Source organism: Pseudorca crassidens, chromosome 11 (assembly GCF_039906515.1).
Source record: "Pseudorca crassidens isolate mPseCra1 chromosome 11, mPseCra1.hap1, whole genome shotgun sequence".
Taxonomy (NCBI): Eukaryota; Metazoa; Chordata; class Mammalia; order Artiodactyla; family Delphinidae; genus Pseudorca; species Pseudorca crassidens.
Genome location: NC_090306.1, coordinates 22878452 through 22902784, shown reverse-complemented (window position 1 = coordinate 22902784; position 24333 = coordinate 22878452). Strand labels below are relative to the sequence as shown.

The window sequence follows — 24333 nt, the reverse complement described above, 5'->3', positions numbered from 1 at the left end:
ATCTCTTGTGATAAATCAATAGGACAGAATGAAAAGCCTGGAAATGGGTCTTCTTCTGAGCTTACTGGTCGTTGGCAGAATTCAATTCCTTGTAGTTGCAGGACTGAGGTCCCCTCTTTCTCGCTGGCTGTCAGCTGGGCACTGCTCTCAGATCCTAGAGCCCACCCTCAGTTTCTTGTCACGCAGCCCTCTCTACAACATGGCAGTTTGCTTCTTCAAGGCCAGCAGGTAGGCATTTCTCTTGCTTCAAATCTCTCAAGCCAGTCTATTAAGGAGCCTTAATTAGTGTAACACTATCACAGGAATGAGTATCCCATTACTTTTGAATATAATATAACCTAATCAAGGAAGTGACTTTCCCATGATTTTCACAGGTCCTGTCCACACTCACTCCATTATCTCAGCACTTAGGGAATAACACAAAAGATATGGGCCTTGGAAGATGGATAGAATTCGGAGAGACAAAGAGGAAAGGGAAAAGAATTTCAAGCAAGGGAATGATGTAATGTTGTAGATGTATGTTGTGGGGCTGAGAGAAGGATGAAGTTGGCATATTAGAGCTACAAGCCAAGTGAAACAGGAATTTTGTGCTAGAGATCATGGGAACCAGAATAATTGGAGAATAGAGTCAGAATAATTGGAAAATAGAGTCAATTTTTACCACTATACTGAGAAACGTGGGCTTCAACAGAAAGGCAGAAGGGAAATGGTATGTGGAATTTTAGTAGGGAGAATGACACAACAAAGGGTACATTTTAGGATAATAAGAAAAGTGAATAAACTTGAGAAATTATCGGTATAGCTAGACATAATCCGATTCAGATACAAGGTGGTAAACCTTCAGCTAACTGTGGGAGTAGAAAGGAAAGAAGAAATCTGAGACCGCTAAAGGAAATTCCATGACATATTTGTCCCTTCTGTAGGTAGTCCTTCCCAAAACCCATTACTTTGATTTTATAACCTTGCTTATATCCACTGTTAGCTTTATATCCTAAGAACCATTATCTGCTTATGCCATTGAGTTAGATAATTAGTGATAAAAATGCCTACCACTTATTGGGTGCCGTTTAATTTTCACAACAACCCCACGAGAAACAGAAGGGTAGAGAGGTGGAACAACTCACACAGCTAGTCAGGATCAAAGTTCTAAATAGAATTCAGGCCTTTCTCCCTGCTACGCACCATGACATACTGTCTCCATAAAGTATTAAGTTTGCTAAGTTTGTGTGTGCAGAGTAGTTTAGAAACTGGTTTTACTTACGATAGCTACAATTTAATGTTTGTTTGTCTCAAGGAGTCTAACCCATAGAATGCCAGGCAGAGGAGGATCAAAAGCATAAAGCTGTATCTACTTATTAAACTGAGATAGAAAATAGAGATAATTATCCTAATGATTTACATGTACAATGTCTTAATTATATTATAGAAGTTTATGAGATGATGTTCATAAGATACCTGACTCGTGGCAATCACTCACGAAATGTCAGTTCCCCTTTCGCTTTTTTCCCTCTTTTTATTCTCTTCTACTAGTTACTCCTCTTCTACATTAATAAATTAAAATATAGGGGTCAGCTAGTTTAATGTTGTTTTAAAGAAAACTACGTATTTGCGGAGAAGGGTGAAGCAGTAAGTCCACCAAATTCACATGCCCCTAAGAGGCTGTGGGAAAGGAACCGCAAGCAGATTGTACATTTTTTTAGGAAAAGGGGGGGGACTTACAAAGATGAGGTTTGGAGCAACGGAAAGCTTATGGCAAGAAAAGGAAGTGCATGGGCTCACCATCAGTAACCTTTCACGGTGACCTTGGAGTATGAAACACCCTGTGGTTTGATTTACCCAGATAATTACATTGGTTCTGCGTTGGCGTACCAGAGGACAGAAAGTTGTGGTTGTGCTACAGATTGAACTGCCTTTGGAAACTGATTTTGCTCCCTTCGTGAACTTCACAGCAGCAGTTCAGCCCCAGCCTCAGCTGAAGGAGACCCCTCTGCTCTCCTGCTGGCTAACAAGTACAGACTTAGCCTCGGGGCCACATAAATCCAGGCATGTATCAGTTCATCTCCAAACACCCAGCACGTCTGCTCCATCAATTAGAAAGCATCAGGCAAACGAGCCATTAGAAAGTTTAGCATGATTAGTAGCTACCATGAATTTTCATATCCACTTTTAACATCTCCATTATTTCAACTAAGACCTCTGGTTATTAGTTTTATTAAAAGAGTGGGGGTAGGGCCAGGGGGAACAGAGAAGAAAAAGACCCAAACTTGCTTCCCAGGCAGGTTAATACAAGCTCTTCCTCAACTCTCTTATTCTTGATTAAAGGAACATTCTCAGAGAGAGAGCAAAGGAGTTTGGGGTTGTATGGAAAATTTGACTCAAACCAAAAACCCAGCCAACACCACAAAATGGATTGGAGTCAAATCAGATAAATAGAAAAAGAAAAGAATACAAAATATTTTTGAATGACAGTATCAAAAATGTTAAAAAGCGTAACAAGGACCTGATTCAAAACGAACAGACCACGGGTTAGCTGTAACCTAACGAGGTGTTTTCAAGTATTGATTCAGGGATGTTTCCTTCTCTGTGCCCATAGAAATTTAATTAAATGTTCACAAACATATACACTCTTCTTGGGTTTGGTTTCTGTAACTACCAAAAATAATGTTTGAGAAATCACCCAAACCTCTCAGTGTATTATTCATGTAACCTAGATATCTCATGAAAACAAAATGTACAAGACTCTAGTGCCAGTTAGCATGTGAAAATATCTGGCAACAGTCTGTTTTTACTTCTTTGATAAACTGTATTGTTTTTTTGTTATAATGGAAAAAGATTAGTAAGGCTTACCAAATAAACAGCAGTTTCCTTAGAGAAATTGACCGTTGTATTTTATAAAACCAAGAAATCAATGTTGAATAGAATATGGGGGTCTTTGACAGACTAATGGAGGGCAACCTTCAAGGTCTATAACCATGAAAAGATCTGGTTCAGATGAGGATTTGGGTTAGTGATACATTTTGATACTTTCTATTTTAAGCACCCCAAAATTTAGATGCTTATGCACAGATTATCCAATTTTTTCTGAAAATCTTTAGTCTGCAAAATTGTGTTCTACCAGGACTTTTTGCCTGTGTTTGGCCTGGAAATGATAATATTTATAATAATATATCTTGAAATGCAGAGGTGTGCCCAAAGGAAAAATAATAATAAAAAAAAAGTGAACCAGACACTTTCAAACCTCAAAAAATGTTTGGTTTAGTGAGTGCTTTGAGTGAAGGCTCAGAGAGTAGGGGCAAGATACATTTTGAAAAGTCCAAACAAGTTTTTCTTATCCTTTGCCAGAACGAGGTTGGTATTTTTCAAACAAAATTTTTACTATATATTGAATAAGTAAAGAAAAGGGAAAGAGATAAAAGCAAGCACAGTTTAGAATTTAACTTTTGGCGGGGGGAGCTTAAAGCACTTAAGTAGAACCTAGACGTTTTCAAATACATGTCAGCTCTTGTACTGTCTGAGGTTACATCACCTGTTTGATTTAAGATCAAGACCTGAATTACCAGATAGTATTGCCCTTTGCAGCCAAGTCCACATTTGAATCAGCTTTTCTGTATCACTCTGAGTAACTCGCTTTCTTGACCACTAAAGTCTGGTCTGAGCTCCTGAAATCAACATCCTGATACATGAATCCGGAAAACCTGTAATTGATGCCAACACAGGGTTATCATTAGGTGATAAGTCTTCAACTTTCTTTTATTCCATCATTCATAATGAGGAAGTTCTTGCTTCCGAGATAATTAAAGGTTGGCAGATTTATAAGCAGGTTTGCTTTGCCACTTTTTTTCTTCATATGGTTTCTTTTCAGTTTCTCTTCCTTAATAACTAGCTTAACACCTTTGTATAATAAAAAGGTCAGATGGGCTCCACACAAAGCACCCATAATAGCTGGCAGCCTATCCCCCTGCTATTAGCCATCATTTAGCTCAGCAGAAGTGTCAGAGCAAGTAGGAACAAAGAGAAAAAGGAGCATTTCTAGGGGCACATCAGTGAGAGAGCAGAGGAGGAAAGAGGGGCTGAAAGACAAAGCATGAGGGGAGACACACTGCCTGGAAACAGCGGCATGAATCCTTCTGAAGGAGGCAGCAGGCTTCCTTGCAATACCATAAGATTATCTTAAGAAATGAATGCTTTGGTAGGGGTACAGACATGCAATGACACAGGTCTAGACACATGTGAAGGACAGACCAGGACATGGCTTATCCATTTTCTCCCATTTTCAGGATCACAATCAATTCACTGCAGCCAAGTAAAGCCTGTAATAGTCCAATTAATTTTTTAAGGAGACCAATATGAATGCAAAAAAACCTAGTTATTTGAAATGTATGGACACAGTCTAGTTACCTACAGATCTTTATTACATAATATTAGGTCAACCTGTAAGACATGGCTAATATTGACCATTTTTGACCTACCAAAAAGGCAATTTCATATGGTTCTAGCTATGTTTATAAATAGAATGGTGAAAAGATTTTCTTTGGACTTGAACATCAGTCTAATCTTGTGAATTTTTCAGATTCAGTGCATTTAAAAGCCAAACACGAAGTTATTTGTGTTTCTTCTTTTCCTAGAGTATGTCTATCTCTTGCCCATTTTTATGGATATCAAGTGTTTAATAGATATCTGGCCCTACAGGCCAAGTTGTGGGAAAACTTAACTCTCAACTGAGTATGAAATCAAGGATGCAGTTTCTGGTTAAGCCCGTAAATTCCGCACAGGAAATACTCCTTGTTCTACGGCCATATCCTGTATATCTTGTCCCAATTCGCCAGCAAATGTTAGTCCTCTCTCAAAGAAAGACTTGAGGGGAAAAAAGTGTTCAGCTCTGAAAAAGCAATTACTAGTATCCTCTTGATGTCAGGAAAATTTTATTTATTTCCCAACATATTCTTACCAAGCAACAGAGAGAAGAGTGTGTCTCAGTCAGAAGACCTCACACAAGCTCTCTTGGCCTCAGCATCCTTAAGAGGGGTCAAGCCACATGAACATGAGCTCCCTTCTTGTTCTAAATTCTGCTTTTCACTCTTGTACTTATAATTGTTAATACTCATGCAATTCTTAGGGTGGCCTAATAAGTCAATCTAAGGCTTGCTATAATCTGCCTGAATTTGCCCCAAACCTTTAAAAAAACACAAATATGAACCAATGAACCTAAATTATAGCATACTGTACATTTGCTGTAGGAAACTTCCTATTATCACTACCTTTATATACATGATTTCTCGCCGAGTAAGTAGGAGACAAACCACTTAATAATTTCCAGGCCGGTGAACTTTTGCCCAACTTCAAAATAAAGTTGTTATTCTCCTTCCAGCAAAAGTTGAAGAAGTATCAAGCCCAGCGAGAATGAGTTGCCAGAAATAAAAAAGTCCATGTCATCAATATGCTAACAGTGTCAGATCAAATTGTTCCAAGTGGTTTATTTCCTACTGCGTGCATTCATACAAATTAATCTCAGTGAATACTAGAGTTTGGGTGGCCAAAGAGCTACCATAAAGATGCTTCTCTTCTGAGATTGCATGGAGACGTTTTTAAGAATAAAGGATTTCATAGTAACTTTAAGGTAACATTCTCAGGGAAAAAGAAATTCCAAATTTCTGTATTGCAAATTGCCAAGAACTGGGATCAAGTCCTGATGCCTCCACTGATATGCTCTGGAACTGAAAAACAAGTCAATTTCCCCCTTCCTCAAGGTCTTGAAATTAATGTTTTATCTGGATCTCCTATGTCATAGTAATCAAGGTTTCCCAAGAATAAAATAGAATTATATGGCATCTTAGATTCCTTCCAAAGGTGGTATCACTGTTTCTTTCTCCTTAATTAGTTGATCATATTGCCAACTTTTCCCCAAGGCATTGTATTTATTCCAGCAAATTCTTATTTAGAAAGCTCACGTTACAATGATCCTGTACGCTTTATCTGGATTGGCAAATTTAAGCCCCCATCCACTAATTTATGTTTTATTAAAACTGATTCAGTTGAGGGAGCATATCTGAAAGCACTGCAAGGAAATTGCTTGAAGGCAAACTGCAAATTAAAGTCTATATCAAATCCCATTTATAAAAGTAAATGTGTGTACGTGGATAAGTGGGTCTGGACACAGTTGTGCAAAGGCAGGGAGGTAACCATGGTGTGAATTAGGAATGCCCTCTATGGCCAGCGTGCTGATCAGGGCAACTTTATTCTAGAAGGATGTATTCAGTGATGGGCCCGGAGAGGCTGGTGAAGGTGAGGCTCATGCTATTTCCTGTCTCAGTGACAGCCGGTTATAATGAGGCAGAGGAGAGTGTGCCCCAGCCTCTGTGGGTCTGGAAGATGCATTTAAATTCGATAGAAGAGCCAGCACCTGCAAGATAAAAGAACCAGGGAATCAGCTAAAAAGGTGGGCAAGCATTCTTAAAAAGGAAAAAGGATGATTGCGGAAAGGGAAGAAAGGAGCATAAAGAGGGGGAAGGAGTGATACAAGGAAAATGCATGTGAGCAAAAATGAGAAGGGAAAGCGAAGTATTTATTAAGGAAAGAAGGTGACGATACAGGGAAAATTAATTGAATGAAGAAAATGATTCTGCTTTCTAAGCCTGAAAATTGACCACAAATGGTCACTATGTAGAGAAATTCTAGAAACCCTCAACAGCTCAAATTAGCTATTTCACCTCATCATTTTTTTCATAATATCAAAAGAACAACACATTCTGACCTAATTACTGACATTTTAGTGAGTCCCTGGATTAGTAGGTAAGACCTTTTACCCTTGGAAGACATGAACGTTACCCTTGATGAGCAATAGAGCATCTTCTAGAAACTTCTACACCTGGGAGCTCAGAAACAAAGTGCATCACTGTCACTCTCCATCGTTTTGGTCTTGAATTCCAAGTTTTCTTTTGCCAAGAATGGTGGGACTTGCCCTATTTCAGGAATTGCCTTAAATCAGAATGTTTCCTTAATTAGCAACCAAGTGCAATGACTGAGAGCTAGCACCTTGTGGACCACCACCCCAAGCAGTGTGACTTAAAAGCAAAAGGAAGTTCCACCTGCCAAAAGTATTCCTGAGTGGTTCTGCTATGATACTTAAAGGCACTGAGAGCAAGAAAATCTTGTTGAAATAAGGCAAGAGAAGGGGAAACACATAAAGCCAATATTGTTCATAATTTCATTAGAACAGATTAGTTTAGAATCTTCTGGAAGAAGACTCTGCAGGGGTAAGACCGGAGCTGCCTATGTTTAATTGGAGAGAGAAGAGGGGAAGGCTCACACATGGTTGCTACTAGACACCTTGTGGGCGCAGAGAGAGGCAGAATGGGTGGTAGGTGGGCTGGGGCAGTTGGAAGGAGATGCAGTGAGGGACCGAATGAAAGGCCATATTTGGTACGTGGTGAATGGAGTGAATGTGTGTGCGTGTGTGTGTGACATGCATGCGCATGTGTGCCCTCCCACCATGTGCGATGCAACCAAGAATCACATTTGCAGGCTGGGGAGAGAGGGAGACAGCATATGCCAGCCCAGACGAGGCTTCTCTCTGTGCTGAGGGCTTATAAGTCTCATCTTTTTACCAAACAGCAAAGAGGCCAGTTTCATCACAATGCCAGTCTGTACTCTGAATACTGCTGCTTAATCCAGGATCTTTGACAGCAAAAACCTAGAGGCATTGTCCATTATCATCTCTTTCCGAGGTTGTTTTAAATAAACAGAGGTGAACAGTAAGCCATTCTCTGTGAAACAGGGTCAGTGGTTTGCAGTAAAACTCATAAATGATCGACAGCCCTGATTGGATATTTATGATTGCTGTGCTTGGGTCTTTGCTACCACTTTTCTAGCCGTTTCATAGATTATCTCTGTGATATAATTATTCTCATTTTACAGAGGAAGAAATTAAGGGGGAAAAGTAACTTGCCCAGACTACTCAGAAAGTTACGGTCTTGAGTAGAAATCAGAGCTCCCCACGCAGAGCACTGAGTCCCACTTCTCACAGAGACTGTAGTGAATGCTGAAGAGCTTTTCATTTGACCCTGAACATCTTGATCTCACTCAAATTTCACAGGAACAAGGGTAATTATTAAGAGTTTATCTCTAGGTATGATTCTCCCATTTACTGACCCTGGAATGGTGAATTGAATCTTGCATATTGCCAAGGACCACCTGCCAGAGTTATCATTGTACTCGAGAAAATATGGAGCGAGGATGAGAAACACCAGAGACTGATCGTTCGGACCCGGATGAATAGAGCTGTCCCTTCTCTCAAGTGTTTCCAAGAAGAGAAATTGCTTCAGGAGAAAACTCATGGGAACTAAGTCAGGAGCCTTGCCTTATTTATTCAGTGTAAAGAAGTGAAGATCCAGAATGTCTGGGTGATTGCATTTACCTAATATTTAGAAATTTATCCCAATTGAATCCTAAATAATTTTTGGAATACACATCTCTAACGTGTCTAATTAATTGTTGAAATCTTTACAAATGGGTGTCATCTTAGAGAGAAAGCCAGGCTTCCGTACAAACTGCTAGATTTTCTTGATAGATAAACTTCTGTACTTTAAAGAACTACTGTACCTTAAGTCATTTGATCCATTAAAGGAAGAGAGTAAGTAAGTTGAGTCCACGTAAGCTCATGGACTGTGTTGCAGCCTGCTATTGTATTTTAGTACAATGGATGGAACAATTTCCTCTCTTTCTATTAGGAGTGCAGAAAATCTGATTACAGGATGGAGAGAGGGAAGAAATAGGAAATCAAAAAGATTAATAGAGCTAAGGGAGCCAAAGGGTCAATGGTTGAAATATGCAGCAGGAGCTTAGCAATGAGAATTGGAGACATAAAGAGAACAGAAGTAGGTACACCTACTTTTAAGAGTAATGCAGAGGTTCTTCAAATATATCCAGGTCGAGAAAGAGAAAACCTGCAAAATGATTACAGATTAAAGGAGACTAAAGACATGGGACACTAAGTGCTGTATACATGATGCTGGACTGGATTCTGTATGGTAGGCAAAAATACTGTAAAAATACTAACGGGACAATTAAAAATTGGAATATGGGTAGTAGATTAGATAAAAGTTTCATATTAATGTTAATTTTCCTGAACTTCATAACTGTATTATGATTATATAGGATATATTCTTCTTACACCCTGAAGTAGTTAGGCTTAAAAAGGCATAATGCCTCCAACTTGCTTTCAAATAGTTTAGGAAATCAATAGGGATAGATGCAAATCAATAAATAAAATTATTGTCTCTCTCTCTCTGTATGTATGTGTATGTATTTATTTTTTTCTCTGCATATAAACGTATATAAATACATACATACAGGTAGAGAGAGGAAAGACACAGAGAGAATGATAAACCAAATAGGACAAAATATAAACAATCAGTGAATCTGGATAAGGGTCTATATGAGTTCCTTATACTATTTTTTGCAACTTTTATATAATTTTGAAATTATAACAAAGTAAAAGGTTAGAGAAACTTAACACAGAGTAGAGGAACTAACCAATTTCTTAAACACACAGCCTATTGTATGCTTAAACACTCCTGAATACCTTGACATCAAAGTTTTCATCCACCCGTTCGTTAACAGGATACATAGTGAAGAGAAACAGGAAAGCAAAGACTCTAGTGTATGCTCTCGAAGTTTCCTGTTGACTTTCAACAGCAATCGCGTGCCCTGTCATCACTTGAAGTTACCATTTCTATATCTTAAAAATCTTAAGATTCAAACAAAAATCCTTTGTTCCCAGTCCTAAGCAGCTTGAATCAAGGTATTGACAGCTGCTGAGAACCACAACACAAACGCCAAGGAGGAAGTAAGCCTAGCGCTCTCCAGATGGCTCTATGTACCCCCACCGCCAAAGAGCCAGGAGGGTCCACTGTTTTAGCCATCTATAGAAATTCTCATTCCTTAGTGGTACTGTAAGGCCTGATACTTTATGATTTCTCCTAGCAGTTTTGAGGGATTCTCCCAAGCCCTTAGGGACATATTGCTTAATTACCTTTCAGAAAGCGAGTAATAGTATTTTGTGATCATGGACAGATTACACACACAGGCACAGATACACATCGTCTCTGTGTTCTGAGACTGCATGACTCACCGTCTTCTATTCAGATAGGTAGCGTGTTATGTTTGGCTGGGACACAAAACAAGTAGCTTAACGAGTTGCACGAGCATGTGGCCTTTGTCCATAGCCCAGAGGAGATCACCTGTTGGGCCCTCAGTGGAATTTTCACTCCCTGTCCAAGTCAAAAGCATAATTGAAAAAAAGATGTTGTTGGTCTCCAGGTGTTTCTTTTGAGTTGGCCAACTTCCGCCTTCTATTGTGTTTCCCAGGGATGGGAGGTTTGAAATTGAGTGGTAGTTGGTGAGATTATTGCAAAGAGAGCTGAGTAGGAAATGACACCCAACCAGTCAGACTGGAGATCTCTTTCTGAGGACATGCAGCAACTCCCATTTCTCTTTTAAAAGAGTTGCTCCTTGGGCTTCCCTGGTGGCGCAGTGGTTGGGAGTCTGCCCGCCGATGCAGGAGACGCGGGTTTGTGCCCCGGTCCGGGAAGATCCCACGTGCCACGGAGCGGCTGGGCCCGTGAGCCATGGCCACTGAACCTGCGCGTCCGGAGCCTGTGCTCCGCAACGCGAGAGGCCACAGCAGTGAGAGGCCCGCGTACAGCAAAAAAAAAAAAAAAAAAAGAGTTGCTCCTTTTAAAGAAGGCTCATGTCCTCATGAGTTAGAGTCAGGCAGGATATAACTGATATGCCTACAACCTGCCCTGCCTTCCCACCCACTCCAGGCTAATCCGTACCTACTGGTGCCTTCCAAACTCTTTTACGATGTACATCTGGCAAGTCCTTACAGGTGAACTTCACTTCATTCTGTCTGCTCTCTTTATATCCCCTTAATACTTAAACGTAAGTGGATTTTCCTCACAAAACATATATTCTTAAAAAGTTGGGTGTAAATGTTATTTTCAAAACCTCGATATGTATTAGTCAGGTCTTGGTGTCAAACAATAAAAATACATTTTGACTTAGTTAAGCAAGAAAGGAAATTACTAGAAGTGTGTATAATTTAGAGGCCACAATCAATAGAAAGGCTGGACAACAAAAGTTTGGGGGAAAAGGCCAGAACCAAGGAAGTTAGAACCATGGAAACCCATGAAGCAATCCAGGTGAAGAATCTGTGTAAAACATCTCCACAGATACCTCCACCACGGCTACAGCTGGACACCACCGCACTAGACAACAGCAACTATGGCCCCTGGGAATAATTTCTAAACTGTTTTTGGGTCTTTGCACCCCCCCTTCAAAATTCAGGGTCCCCATGGGGCATCCAGTGGCTGGGCCTCAGTCAGATGTTTCAACCCTCGATATCTGCACCCTGACCAGAAGGGTCCAGATTCTGAGGAACAAAAACAAATGCCAACACATTAAAAAACTTCAAGAGAACCAACACTGAGAAATTCTATTTCTGATTCATTTGAAAATTGAAAAAAATCTTACTTTTAAACAATTGCCCCTTTGATTGAACTTTCTCATAAACTCATATTTTTGACACCCCAGATTTATTCACTCAGTTCCTCCCCCACCAATTTTTGTAATATCTTTTATTCCCTTTTAAGTTCACGTGAAAATAGGAAGAGTTTTTTGGTCTTGGCTTACTAAAATATTTGTGAACTTTCTTCTGTTTAGCATCATGTCAATGGGCTAAAGGGCAAGAATAAATGTATCTAATCAGGAACAAAGTTAATTGATCTCTTCCTTTGCATTTCCCTGGCACAGCATACAGGATTATCAGGTTTTCTACTGCATTTCCTCCTCAGTCTAGTAGAGGTGGAAGCTGAAACTGTGGGCTGGTCCTTCTCCTGTAATTAAAGGTTAAGTCTTTATGAATTAAAGGTTAATTAGAGTAGTCTTGAGGAGAAATGAAAAACTAATGTATTCCATTTGAACCATTACTGAATATCTCTTTTACATACACAGAGATGAGGTTTCAAAATACCTTAGTCAGTTTTTAGTGTTAGTTTTCAAGTTACTAAATGAAGGCAAAGATTTTAGGATATTTCCTTTCCAATTATCTGCCTTCCTTAGGGAGGCATCATACAACCCAGGTGCGTCTCCCCTGGGATCTGGAACATGTCTATAGAGGCAAAAAGAATGAACATATATTGAGTGCCTACAGCAGTCCAAGTTTTGTCATAGGTACTTCATGTGTATTATTGCATCTCATCCTTATAATTATGCAAAGAATTATGCTCTCTTCAGATGAGTACACTTAAGCTAAAAAATAACTGTTACCCAAAGTCACAGAGCAGTAAATAAGAAAGTCAGGATTCAAACACATACTCCCAGAAACGTTACTCTTTTCACTAACGCCATAATGCCTTGGAAATGTACTTTATGTAGTCAGGTGTTATACTGTATCTGGTCTCAGGCATTTTTTCTACAACTTGGAATTTCTATAAAATATAGCATTTTTTTCCTTTACTAAAATGGCTAGTGTGGCCATAGACCCTGACAGATTTGGAAGCCAGAACAATTGTCACAAATGCCTATTCAGGCCAATTGCTAAAGGATCACATTTCTTGCTTTCATTCACAAGGCATGTTGTTTTACTTCCCTGCGATATAGCCGGATATGCTCTTCGGGCCCTGAAAAGAGAGAATTAGGTCATGCCTTCCAAATGCCACATCCTATTTGAAATTCAAGGTGGAGTGGGTAATGTTTTCACTTTTTTTTCTGATTAGAAAAATACACCCATGATAAAACTAATTTAGAAAAGATAACAAAATATAAGAGTAAATTAAGTTATCCATAATTGATGGGATGGTTTTGATTTGGTAGATATATCTAAATACAAGAAAATCATGACTTTAGTTCTACACAAACGTTTTCAGTACAGAATCAAACTCAGATTCTTCTGGGCTGTCTCTTCAAGCCCACCAAGGCAAGAGACTGGATGTGAGAGCTCATGAGAGCCCCATATCAGACACCTAATATTCACTTCACAACTATTTGATTAATTAATCTCATGTAATTTGATCCCTGGCAAAAGAGGCAAGATGACAGTTTTCACGATGAAAGGCAGATATGAATCAAGCAGTGTTGGCAAGTAGTTATCCTTTCTGCAGCTGAAGAGGATGCCAGCGGAAGCCAGCCCATTCTCAAAAGTGTTGCCAGGCCTCCCCGGCATTTTTAAGAGATGTGTGACTGAGATGGATTCATTCATCCACTCAACAAAGCATTTATTGAGTGCTTAGTATATACCAGGGCCTGGCAAGTCTTCTGGGTGCTGGGGATTAAGCAGTGAACAAGACTGACAGTCCCCTGCTGTCTTAAAAGAAAACAAACGAGAAATGTTCTTAAAAGACCAGCATCCTTGTATCTGAAATTCCCATGAACTTCAAAGCCTTTATGCCAGGGATAGAGGAACAACCTACCCACCATCATTTGCTGAAAGGTAGTGTCCAGTGAAATATTGTGTTGAGATAAGGAAGCAAATTCAAATCAGGGTGGTATTTAGGTAAAAAGAGGCTCCAGGCTGGATGGTGGTTTAAACCCCCGATGCAAGGTAATGGGCTGGTTGGTTGCTTTTTCACTCTCACCCACTTATGGACTTGGATCTAAAAGATGCCATATCCAACTGAAGAGGAATATCAGAAAGTGTGGTTATTTTTTCCAACAGTCTTGGAGAACACTGTCATTTTTCCTTGGAGATTTTCTTGATGTCTTTTATATGTGTGGGTGTCCTTAGGCATGTTTTAAGCTGATTTCTGGATGTAGCAGTTTTCTCCCATCTTTGTCCAATGCAACACACCCAAATTACCACATAGAGTTCCTGGTTTCAAGATGTTGGATTTTTTTTTTTTAAGAAAGATTTTTTGGCCTTCCAATACTTCAAAGTTAAGGGACTCAATGCCTTTTAAAATATTTTCATGACTGCCCAACATGGACAAGTTACAAAACTTTAATATGGGAAAACAGCCTCACCAAGTCACTCGGGCGTATGTTCATAAATTATTTACCTCCCTACCTATTAAGTTTCTATTTATTTGTTTGTTTCAGAGATTGTCTGCATGTCTCTTGGACCCTCCTTCTGTTTCCTGTTTGTGATCAGAGGCTGCAGGGTGGGACTTAATGCTCAGGTATGAAGACACTTGGTGACTGAGAATGTTGAAAGATACTGTGAGTTTTTGTCTGGTGTGTACTTTCTCCAGCAGAGCTTTCTGGTTGCTAACAAGGGACGTGGAGAATTTTCTCTTTCATTGTCTGTTTCCTAGTTCCTCTCCCACGCTTGCAGCATGACAGATTAGTCATTGTTCTTTGGGGGGAATTTGTACGAAAGGAGGATGAAAGAAATGCAACCTCCTCCTTGCAATATATAATCCACTAATTTGAGCAACAAAGAGAAAGAAAAAGATGCAACAAAATAACCTAGTTTCCAATTATAACACTGCTCTACTAGATCAGTGATCCTCAATGTTTTTGCATATGAAGACCATTTTTTAATTTAAAAATCAGTCATGAACACACACTCCCTTCCCCGATGCACAATTGTGGCTGTACTTTCAATGTGTGTTATTTAGGCAAATATATAATCAGATGCTACTACTAGGTATGAAGAAACATTTAAATGAATTTCTATTTTAACTAATCATAAAAACATCTATCTACATTTGAAAAATTACAACGCATATATGAGGAAGAGATTTTCAAGCCATAAGTATGTTTGGTACACCAATGGATTCATAGATTCCTGATAATAGCACTAGGGTTTTCATAGATTTGGATCAACCCATAAGTTGAAAAGTTTAGAACAAGGGAAGAAACACTATATGACACTTGATTTGGACAGAACCAAGGTAGGCATCTGGGGACCTCAGGTTTGACTGTGTCTGTGCCAGGTAGCTATGTGAACTTGGGAATGTTACTTAATCTCTTTGGAGTGCATTTTCTTTATCTATAAAGTGGTGATGATAAGATAATGTTAATGTGTTTTTCAAATCAGATGAAAGCTATGAAGGGAAGGTGGCTTGATTACTAGAACCAAAGTTAGTTTTTCCCTTCCTGTTCCTCGCAACCCTGGCACTACAGCACATCGTAGCCAGTGTGTACTTGCCTCTAAGGCTAGAAGTGAGAGACATGTCCAAACAACTCAAGCCGTACGGGTATTGACATTTATCCACCACTGGCTGTGCTGAATTTACACTGATGACCTATTCATGAGAGCCTTGGTGTCTGTTTTCCAAACTACAAAGTCATTTCCTAAACAGAAGTTCTGCTAATCCCTGAAGTCTCCTGATATGATGTGCAATGCTGCTCTCTTAAGAACTGGCCTTTCTATTTATTGTAATTCATACGAAGATTTGCAAAGAATACGAATTCACAACCGAAATGAACTAAGGAAGTACCACGCTTGTAGCTAAAATTTTAGCATTTCGAGTCTGTAAATAGCGCCCCTTGTGTAATCCATTATTCTCAGCAAGGATCCATGGGCTCAAGTCTATTTATTTTAACTGAGTTTTTCTCCTGTCATCTGGTAAGATTTAGCCATAACTGTAGCAGCTGCAGTCCAAATTACCGTGCTGCTCGGAATAGGTTCAGCTTGTACTGCTCTATGATGACTGTGTCGTTTTTCTCATAGCGAGCTTAAGAGTGTGGGTCCCATGCTAAGCGTACATTCATATCTCAGGAAGAGTGAGCAAGGCAGTGTGGGGACAGGTAGCATCCCGCAGAGCATTGCCCCGTGTGCTGCGGCTACTCAGCCCTTAACCCCAAGGGCAGCCCAGACATCCAGATCAAAGGAGCTCAGAAAGAACAAAAGCACAACCCTAATTCAATACAGGAAAATTGCCATGACTGTAGTGCTTAGTTCATTCTTCCAAGAAAACAACAACAAAAGAAGGAGAAAAGAGACGAAAAAAAAAAAAAAAACAACCCTAAGATCAGGCTCCGGCATCAGGAATAAGTCTGCCAAGGCAGAAGCATACCGACTGGGGAAGGAAGCTCGTTTTCCTAGATTAATCAGAGTGCCTTGAGTCTGCTTTTATTTCCAAATGTACTACTGCCAAGGTACAACATAAGCCACTTAATTCCTTCCCACAAACTAGAATTATTAACTGCTATACAAGCTTAACAATTTTAATAAAACCCCAGGAAAACTGAAGTCCATTTAGGTGGAGGAGTTACACCAGGAGATAGGTAATCAGAGGCTGGGATTTTTAACCTCATTAAAAGCCTAATATAAATCCATCCCGGGGTGTGAATGAAAAGCAGTTACCCCAGTGGTTTTGTGTTGATACCTGTCCAATAATTTGGTTGACAAATCCATTTTGTGATGGACAGAAGGGCAAGGTATGTCCACCAACGCTAGAGCATTGATGATGGTCAAATGTCGTCTACAGAATGACCACAGATACAAAAGATCATTCCACTGTAGAAATCTCCTTTTCAGTCTGGTTTTGGGCAATAACAGGTCTAAAACCAAGCAAAAAAAGGTAGAAACATTTTATTTGAAGGCTTTTGATCCAAAATATCTCCCCACAGTGGCTAATATTCAGCACCCTTTCCCCACATCCATTAGTCACTCCCCAGAATTAAGTTTCTAGGAAGCACATGTTACAATGCCAATACGGTCACCTGGGAGGATGACACATGAGCACCTGTGATCACATCAGTTTACCAGGTTGCTTGGTGATAGTTCAAGGCTCTTAGCCTAAAGTAAGAGGAGTAGAGCCAGCAGGCTCTGCAAGAACAAGGCTATTTCCAAGGTGGAAAGCACTGCTCCCTGGGACAGGGATTCCTGTGGGGACTGCTCCAGGAGGAGCCCCTCCCACCCAAAGGAAGTGGGAGAGGTGGGGAACAGCATCTGGGCAGAGGCCACAGAGGGGGCAAAGAGGACTCCAGGCAGGCTCAGGAATGGGCTTCCCTGGAATGAGCATGCAACAATTGAGGCCACAGTTTTGTTCTAAGCTAGAACTCCTATGAGTCTTGAATTGCCACCTGACATGGTTTTCATCATGACATTAATAAGTTTGATTGGAAGCACCACCAACACAGACCCAAATAGTTCATTTAAAAATAACAATCTTAACCAAAAAGATAATAGGGCACAGATTAAATCTTCCTTTAATATGATGTTTTAGACCAAGAGAAATGTATTTATAATCACATAGTAAAGCTCCTCTGAATTTACCCGGTTCTAGTCATTTCTAAAGCTGCATTTTCTATATGCTATGCATCTCTGTATACTAAGCACACTGGTAAAATTGAAGGATATAACTTGCAGAAAAAAGTGAGCGTCTTTATTTTAAACTGGAAAGCTGCACAATTTGTTTCTAGTTTCACATTTGTCTACCTCTCATTCAATGTTGTAGAGTAAAATTAAATTAGGAAAATTTACTGTGTTTGCCGGAGATTTTTTTCTATCTGTATTTAATCTGTTTTCATAGCTATTTACATTTCCTACCCCACTGGTGTAAATGTGTTTCTTTTTATACAATTTTGAAATAGAGAAAAATCGAAAGAGGGAGTTGAAGTTCATTTTCACAATTTCTACGTGAACAGATCCATCAGTATTAGATGAGATGCCTTTCTTGGCTAGCAAGTGTGCTCTGCGTCAGAGCTGCGTTGTCTTCTGTTCTGAATGGACTGTGTGGTCTCCGTCAGCTCCTCTTCCTGTGAGAGATTACAGGCCTTGTGTGTCTTGAGCGAAAAGCAAACATCTACAATGACGTCTCATTGCGAATTCCTAGTCTTACTCGGGTAGAGAAAGGGTATGTAGAGAAGACAGATTCTTGAGGGTTTTCTCTATACATGTTAATTGGAAGAAAGGGAAGCTGGGATGAGAGAAAGAGGGAACTTGAAGGAGCTAAGGCCGCTGCTGACACCTCATGCTCAGAATTTCCGGGCTAAGCCCTGCACAGGTGCGACACAATAAGGTTTAAAAATAAGGTGCAGTAAAGCTCATTGCTCAATCCTTCTACCTGGCCAGCCCTCGCTCAAGGCTCCTGATACAAAAGTATCCTTAGAGCTAAAATCATCCCATTTTCTGGTAACCTGAAAAATGAACCAATTTCACTACCCAACAGAGCATTTAATTGTTATAGGCCTTTCTATTAATTTGCATAAAACAGTACAAGGGGAGGTTCTACTATCCAAACCTTTCCCTGAATTCATTAGTCATGTTATTTTTAAAGGACTCTATTCTTTAAAAAGATCAGTGCCTTTTGATTGCATCAGAAAATAGGAAAGGTGCAAAACGTTACAGAACAATGAGATTATTTCCAGTGGCTCTAAGAAAAGAGTTAGTTCTTCAAAAGCCAACTGAAGTCTTTAGTGTGGGGTGTAGAAGAGCCATCTGATCCAAACTCCCACTCAATAGAGTGAAAGACTCTTCTGCACGACGTCCCCAACAGATGGCTAGTCTCCACTTTAATATTTTCAGTGTACAGAATATACAACGCTTATGTTTGAAGAATGGCTCCTTTCTGGTTTTCAACATACATCGTCTCCCTCTCTGTATTTTCATTCATCTGAGAGCTTCACGTTCCTACTCAAAACACTGATAACCCACTAGTGGCTTCAGGATAAATCCAAATGGATGAGCATGGCACTCTCAGAACCTTGCCATCTACATCTCATTTTTTCACTCAAATCTTATGTTTCCCTACTTCAAATATTTATTCAACAAATATATTGAACCTCTATATATGTTGGCACTGTAGTAAATGCTACCACCACAAGGAGGAAAAAACACAGTCTCCTGAACTGTAAGAACCTCATAGGAGCTCTTTCCAAGTGTCCTGAGTGCTGGCAACACTGACCTGTTAACTGTTTCTCAAAGACGTCATCTATTCTCACAGTGCTGTAGACTGTTCTCCTTTCCTGCAATGCCCTTTCCTCTTTACCACTGCCAAAAGATATTCTACTTCTCAACATTACCTCCTATGGGAATCCTTCTCCAACATCAAGGTCAGAATGGAGGACTCCCTTACCTGTACTCCCATAGCACTTAGCTTCTAGAAGGTAAGAACCAGAACTGTATCCCTCTGTTCATTAATATATCTCCTTTCCTAGCACAGGGCCTGGTGCCAAGTCAACGCTACACGATCATTTGCTGAATGATTGATTGTGATGAAGGAATGAGTAAACACATTTCCATGGTGGTACTTGCCGGAGTCTAATTTGTGTTACCATAGGATATGTGTGTATCTTCCCCATCAGAACGTAAGCTCCTTGTCCACAGGGACAGGCTCTACTCCTTTGTATCCTTCATCCCTCGCACAATGCCTAATGCATGATGAGTACCCAGGTGATGGATTTGAACTAATTCATTCAGTAAATATTACCCAATGACTAATACACATGCAAGACACTGTTAGGTGCACATGTGTCTTCTACAACACTTTTAGGACTTACTCTAAAAGAGTTTATAATCTATTAGGAAGAATAAGACACTCACAAGTATAATAACTAATATGCCAAACTGGCTTTTATTATCTTGCATGTTAATTTTCTGATGAGTCATTAGAAGAGCAACTAAACGACTTCGATTTTATAAAATTCAAAGTTAAAGCAACTTTTCTTTCAATAACAAGAGCTGATCTTTTCTTGACTGGTTATACTCGCTATGTGCCCGGCCCTGTTCTCAGCACTCTACATATATCTTCTTGTACACCCTTTACGCCTTTGTAGTACGTGCCGTTATCAGTCTCACAGAGGCAAAGAGAAACTCGGTAACTTTCCCGAGGTCACACGCATATTAAGTTGCAGAAGCTAGGTTTGAACTCAGCCCATACACTTAACCATGTAGGCTGTCTTTTTGGCAAAAGAAACACACCTCACTTTAGGTAACAGTCTCCTGATATTTAAAGCAGAAGCCACTGCTTTGGAGATTTGGAGCTATGTCTAGTTGCTAATTTTTCCAACTGTATTAGGACACTTAACGTTAATATCTTCTGTATGAATAGCCTTGAGGATACTGGAACAGATTCTTAGAAAAGGGGACATCTAAATATACCAATGGAGGAAATCTAGCTAACATAAGCAAAGACAGAAATTTATTAGAAGGATAATGAATAACTCTGAGAATTAAAAGGGAAGCTGAAAAACCAGATTTCTGAATCAACAGGAACCAGGATAGCTCTTTGGCTCCAGGGAGCGGACAGTAAAGGTGTTTTTCTGTTGGCCAGAGAGAATCAACACATTTTGTTTGATTATGTCAGCGAGGCTGAATCCAGTGGGGGTGGGGCTGTTCTCTGAACCACAGTGTGTGTTCTATTACCAGGAAAAAAAAAAAGATGACGTAGGGCAGGGATGCAACAGATGCCCATTCCAGTAAATGTAGACACATAAGCCTAAAGCTGTAAGAGTTATCAAATTTGTAGAATAAACTTGCTTAGAAACTCCTAGAATCCTGATTGTAATGTCTACAGATTAACACATGATAGATCCACAGTAGGATGCTGGCCCTGTACTAGTTGAAGGAGGATCCGATAGTGTGTCTAGTTACTAGCAACCCTACCACGTGTCACTTCACTTAATCGTCCCACCATGGCTGCCTGGCTGAGGGATCTTCTGTGGACCGTCCATTCCATCCTCTGAAGGCAGGATGGCTGCCAAAAGAAGGAAAGACAGTGAGGAAGGTTCTGTAAACTCACACAAAGCTATTGTGTTCTTGTCACCCTCCCACCTACCCTTCTTGTTAAAGTACTATCACCAACCCCTCCACTTTATGCATCACCTTTCCGTCTTTCTCCCCCAGATTATTTTCCCTTCTGATCCAGAAATGATCATGCATGTGACAGCTAAATGACTTAATTCTTTTGCATATACAAAATTCTAAATTTAACCTCTTCAAAAACCCTTTCAAGCAAACCAGGTTGGGGGAGAGTAGACGAAAAAGGATGGGCTCTAAGACCGGAGGGATCAGGGCAGCAGGGTCTTCACTGGCAGTGCTGGAGCTGGAGCAGGGCAGCTGACGTGAGGACAAAACTCCCTCAAATGAGCAGCCCAATTCATAATGTGGCTCACAGACGAGTTTTAATACCAAGGCTGAGCCATCTGGTAACTTCCTGTGTTAGCTAATTATTCATGTTTTCGCTAATTTAAAAGCTTGGTACTAAGTTTTTAAAATTATTGTTTAAATTTTTTTGCCACCCTCCCTCTATATTTTGGTTTCTTGGGGTAAATCCCTGCCCCAGTTACTTTTCTGGGGGAAGCCTGGCTTGCCTACTATTCTTAGCAGAAAAGTCTCTAAGTAAACCTCAAAAATGCTTCCATTAGCACTCTGATTCTCTAAGTTTTTCATCAAAATACACTACTATAAACAGCAGAGTTAATTAAGTGTATACCCCAGGGGTCTTGCGTTGCAGTCCAAAGCAGCTCTCACTAGCAATTTTGTACTATACTTCAAAACTTCACACCAAACTTGCTTTCCCCCTCATTATTTTGGTGGCTTATTGGAATATTCTAAAAAGTGGTTCAATTATCATTGAGTAAACTTGAATCTCCAGGAAGAGATATCAAATGCCCTATGAATTTTACACCCTTCAGAACACTGCCACATGGCAAAAGCAGATTAAGGGAAATGAGTTTAAGGAATAACAGAAGAAAGAGGCCCTGGTCAGGTGATGACGGTGGAAACAAAAATCAGATAAGTGAATCCCTGAAGAAATAAGGAAGGTAGTCTAGAGGAAGCAGCCTAGAATCTAAAACATCACTAGGAGATTATATCAATCTGAGGCCTTGGCCCCTAAGGTGTAGTCAGCCTTGCCCTTCACTCCATACACCTTGACTTTCATCTGTTCTCAGCCCCAGGCCCTGAGAGCCACCACCTCAGGCCACTCTTTTCCCAGCCCAGAGAAAAAGGAGATAAAGAGAATATGTGATCCAGATTCTCCAAACTGTAACTGAATTCTTTGGAGAAGCATGACTTTCCAGAGCTTGACTCATCTTGATTCAAATCCCAGCTCTCCCCTTCAAAAGCTGTGTCATTTGGGCCAAAATTACTTCAATTTCCTCTGTGATAAAGGTATAATATTTATCTCATTAGGACTCTTCTAAAGATTAATAGAAGTTAAGCACACATTTGTTTTAAAATGATAAATGACTTAAAAATATATGAAAGGTATTGTACAAAGATATGCAAAGAAAACGAAGCTTCTTTATTTCCTCTGCCTAGTCTAATACCCCAGATGAGTTCCCACCCTGCTGGGGGTGGGGTGGAACAAAGAAAAAGGACTAGAACACATGTTCAAGGGACAGTAACTTTGTGCCTTCTACGGGTCTTGCTTGGATCTGTGTCCAGATCCTGGCCTCCACAGCTCTCCATTGCAGAACTTCTAGGCGCGTCCCTGGAAGTGGACATTGGATGGAGCCTGCCGAGCCTGAGGTCTGAACTCTCAGCTCAGCTGGTCCTGCGGGAGGACCAGTGATGGCTGCCTTCCCTTGCGGCAGGTTACTCAGCATGGTTGTCTCCTTGCCGGCGCTCAAAATGACAAGTGGCATGAAACAGCCTCCCTTCCTCTGGGTTTGCCTTCAATTCATCTAAATGCCCCCGGGCTTTAACATCCTAGTCTAACAGCTTGCCTCCCTCCTGTCTGTCTCTCCTGCCCTGCATCCAGCCCTACCTGCAGCAGGATGGTGTCTCCTGTGGTACTCTGAGTTCGTTCCAGCCCTGGCTTATAGTACCTTCAGGGTCTCACTCTTTGTAGATGTGTGGCTATGTAATGAGTGGCTCAGAAATTTAAAAACGCTTCTTCTCAGGATAAATGCTAAATTTCAAGACCATAGTCTCAAAAATTCTATTCCAGTTGTCAAAAGCTGAATACAGACTCTTTGCATTGCTGCGGCAACAATCTTAACCTCCCTGATACAAATGGATATCTCTGGCAAATCGGAGAGAAATAGAAACGAGAAAAGCACGCTGATAGACTTAAAAATATATCTTATCCTCATGACACTATTTCTTTTTCCATCAAGGCAGTGTTTTTGTTGGTTAGGAGTTTCATAGCGCTATACTATCAATACCATACTTTGTGCGATGGGAGTTAAACAGGGTTTTATGGGCTGGCCTCGGGGTGTAACCATCATAAATAACATTATTTCTATGGGAAAATTTCTTGAAAGTCTCTAATAACTGACTTTCAAATGAATTTTTGGAATGTATCTGGTTTGTAAGTTGAGAATGGACAATATTCCATTTTAATACCAAAAACTTCCCCAAGTTACAAAAAGTGAAACCTAAGGAGGATGATGATCTTGGACTAGAAAAATTAATATTTCTAGTTTCTCTGTTTTTATAACTCACTTCCTTAGCTTTTTAGCACAAATATAATAGATCAGAGAGGCCAAATTTGAACTATAAACTCAAGGCTGTGGTGAATTAAATGTATTTGCTTTGTTCTGCAGATGTTAAACACAATTCCCACAAAATTTGAAAGGTGGAGTTAATTCTGACTTAGACGAATCTAATGAGCATCTGTTTTGATTTTTCCAACCATTGATCTGATTTTCTTTTAACTTGATACTGGTTGGTTTACACAAGTCCGTGTGATAATTGCAAATAGCCAAAGGTGAAATCATTCCAGAACCCCCAAAACAGCTTTTTTTTCTTAAAATGTCGAATGATTCTTTAAAGACATTTAACAATTTTGTGTGAGTGCAAAGTAAGTGATGCATAAATACATTTTATTTCTATAAATGTATCTACACACAAATACATGACTAAATAAAAATTGGGAAAGTTGTGTATTGCTTTCTGTGAAGGGAAGAAGTTTCTTTAACAAGAACGTAGAAGATCATGAAACTCCATGTTATGAATTAAATCGTGTCCCTCACAAAATTCACGTGCTGATGCCTCCGAATGTGACGGTAATTAGAGACAGAGGCTTTGAAGAGGTGATTAAGTTAAAACGAAGTTTTTGGTATTAAAATGAAATCATTAGAGTGAGCCCTAATCCAGTATGACGGATGTCCCTACACGAAGAAGAAATTTGGACACAGATACTTGTACAGAGGGGAGACGGTGTGAACATGCAGGGAAAAGACAGGTATCTACAGGCTGAGGACAGAGGCCTCAGGAGAAAACAACCCCGTCAATACCTTAATCTTGGACTTCTAGCTCCCGAATTGTGAGAAAATAAATTTCTGATGTTTAAGCTACCCAGTCTGTGGTACTCGGCTACGGCAGCCCTAACAAACGAATATACCCCATAACCTAAAATTATGTCTAGAGGTATAAAATATAATTTAGGTTATTTGATGGAATCACCATTTTGTGCTGTATTGACAGATCATGGA

At 40.0% G+C, this 24333-nt stretch overlaps 1 long non-coding RNA gene across 2 annotated transcripts in view; it reads left to right on the top strand.

Annotated features, from left to right (window-relative positions):
* The window catches only part of LOC137201746 (uncharacterized), a 97464-nt gene that overhangs the window by 16199 nt on the left and 56932 nt on the right, over window positions 1–24333 (top strand). For both annotated transcript variants that reach the window (XR_010932303.1, XR_010932304.1), the window contains exon 2: window positions 14095–14174. This is a non-coding gene — a long non-coding RNA (uncharacterized lncRNA). The remainder of the gene's footprint in view (window positions 1–14094; window positions 14175–24333) is intronic.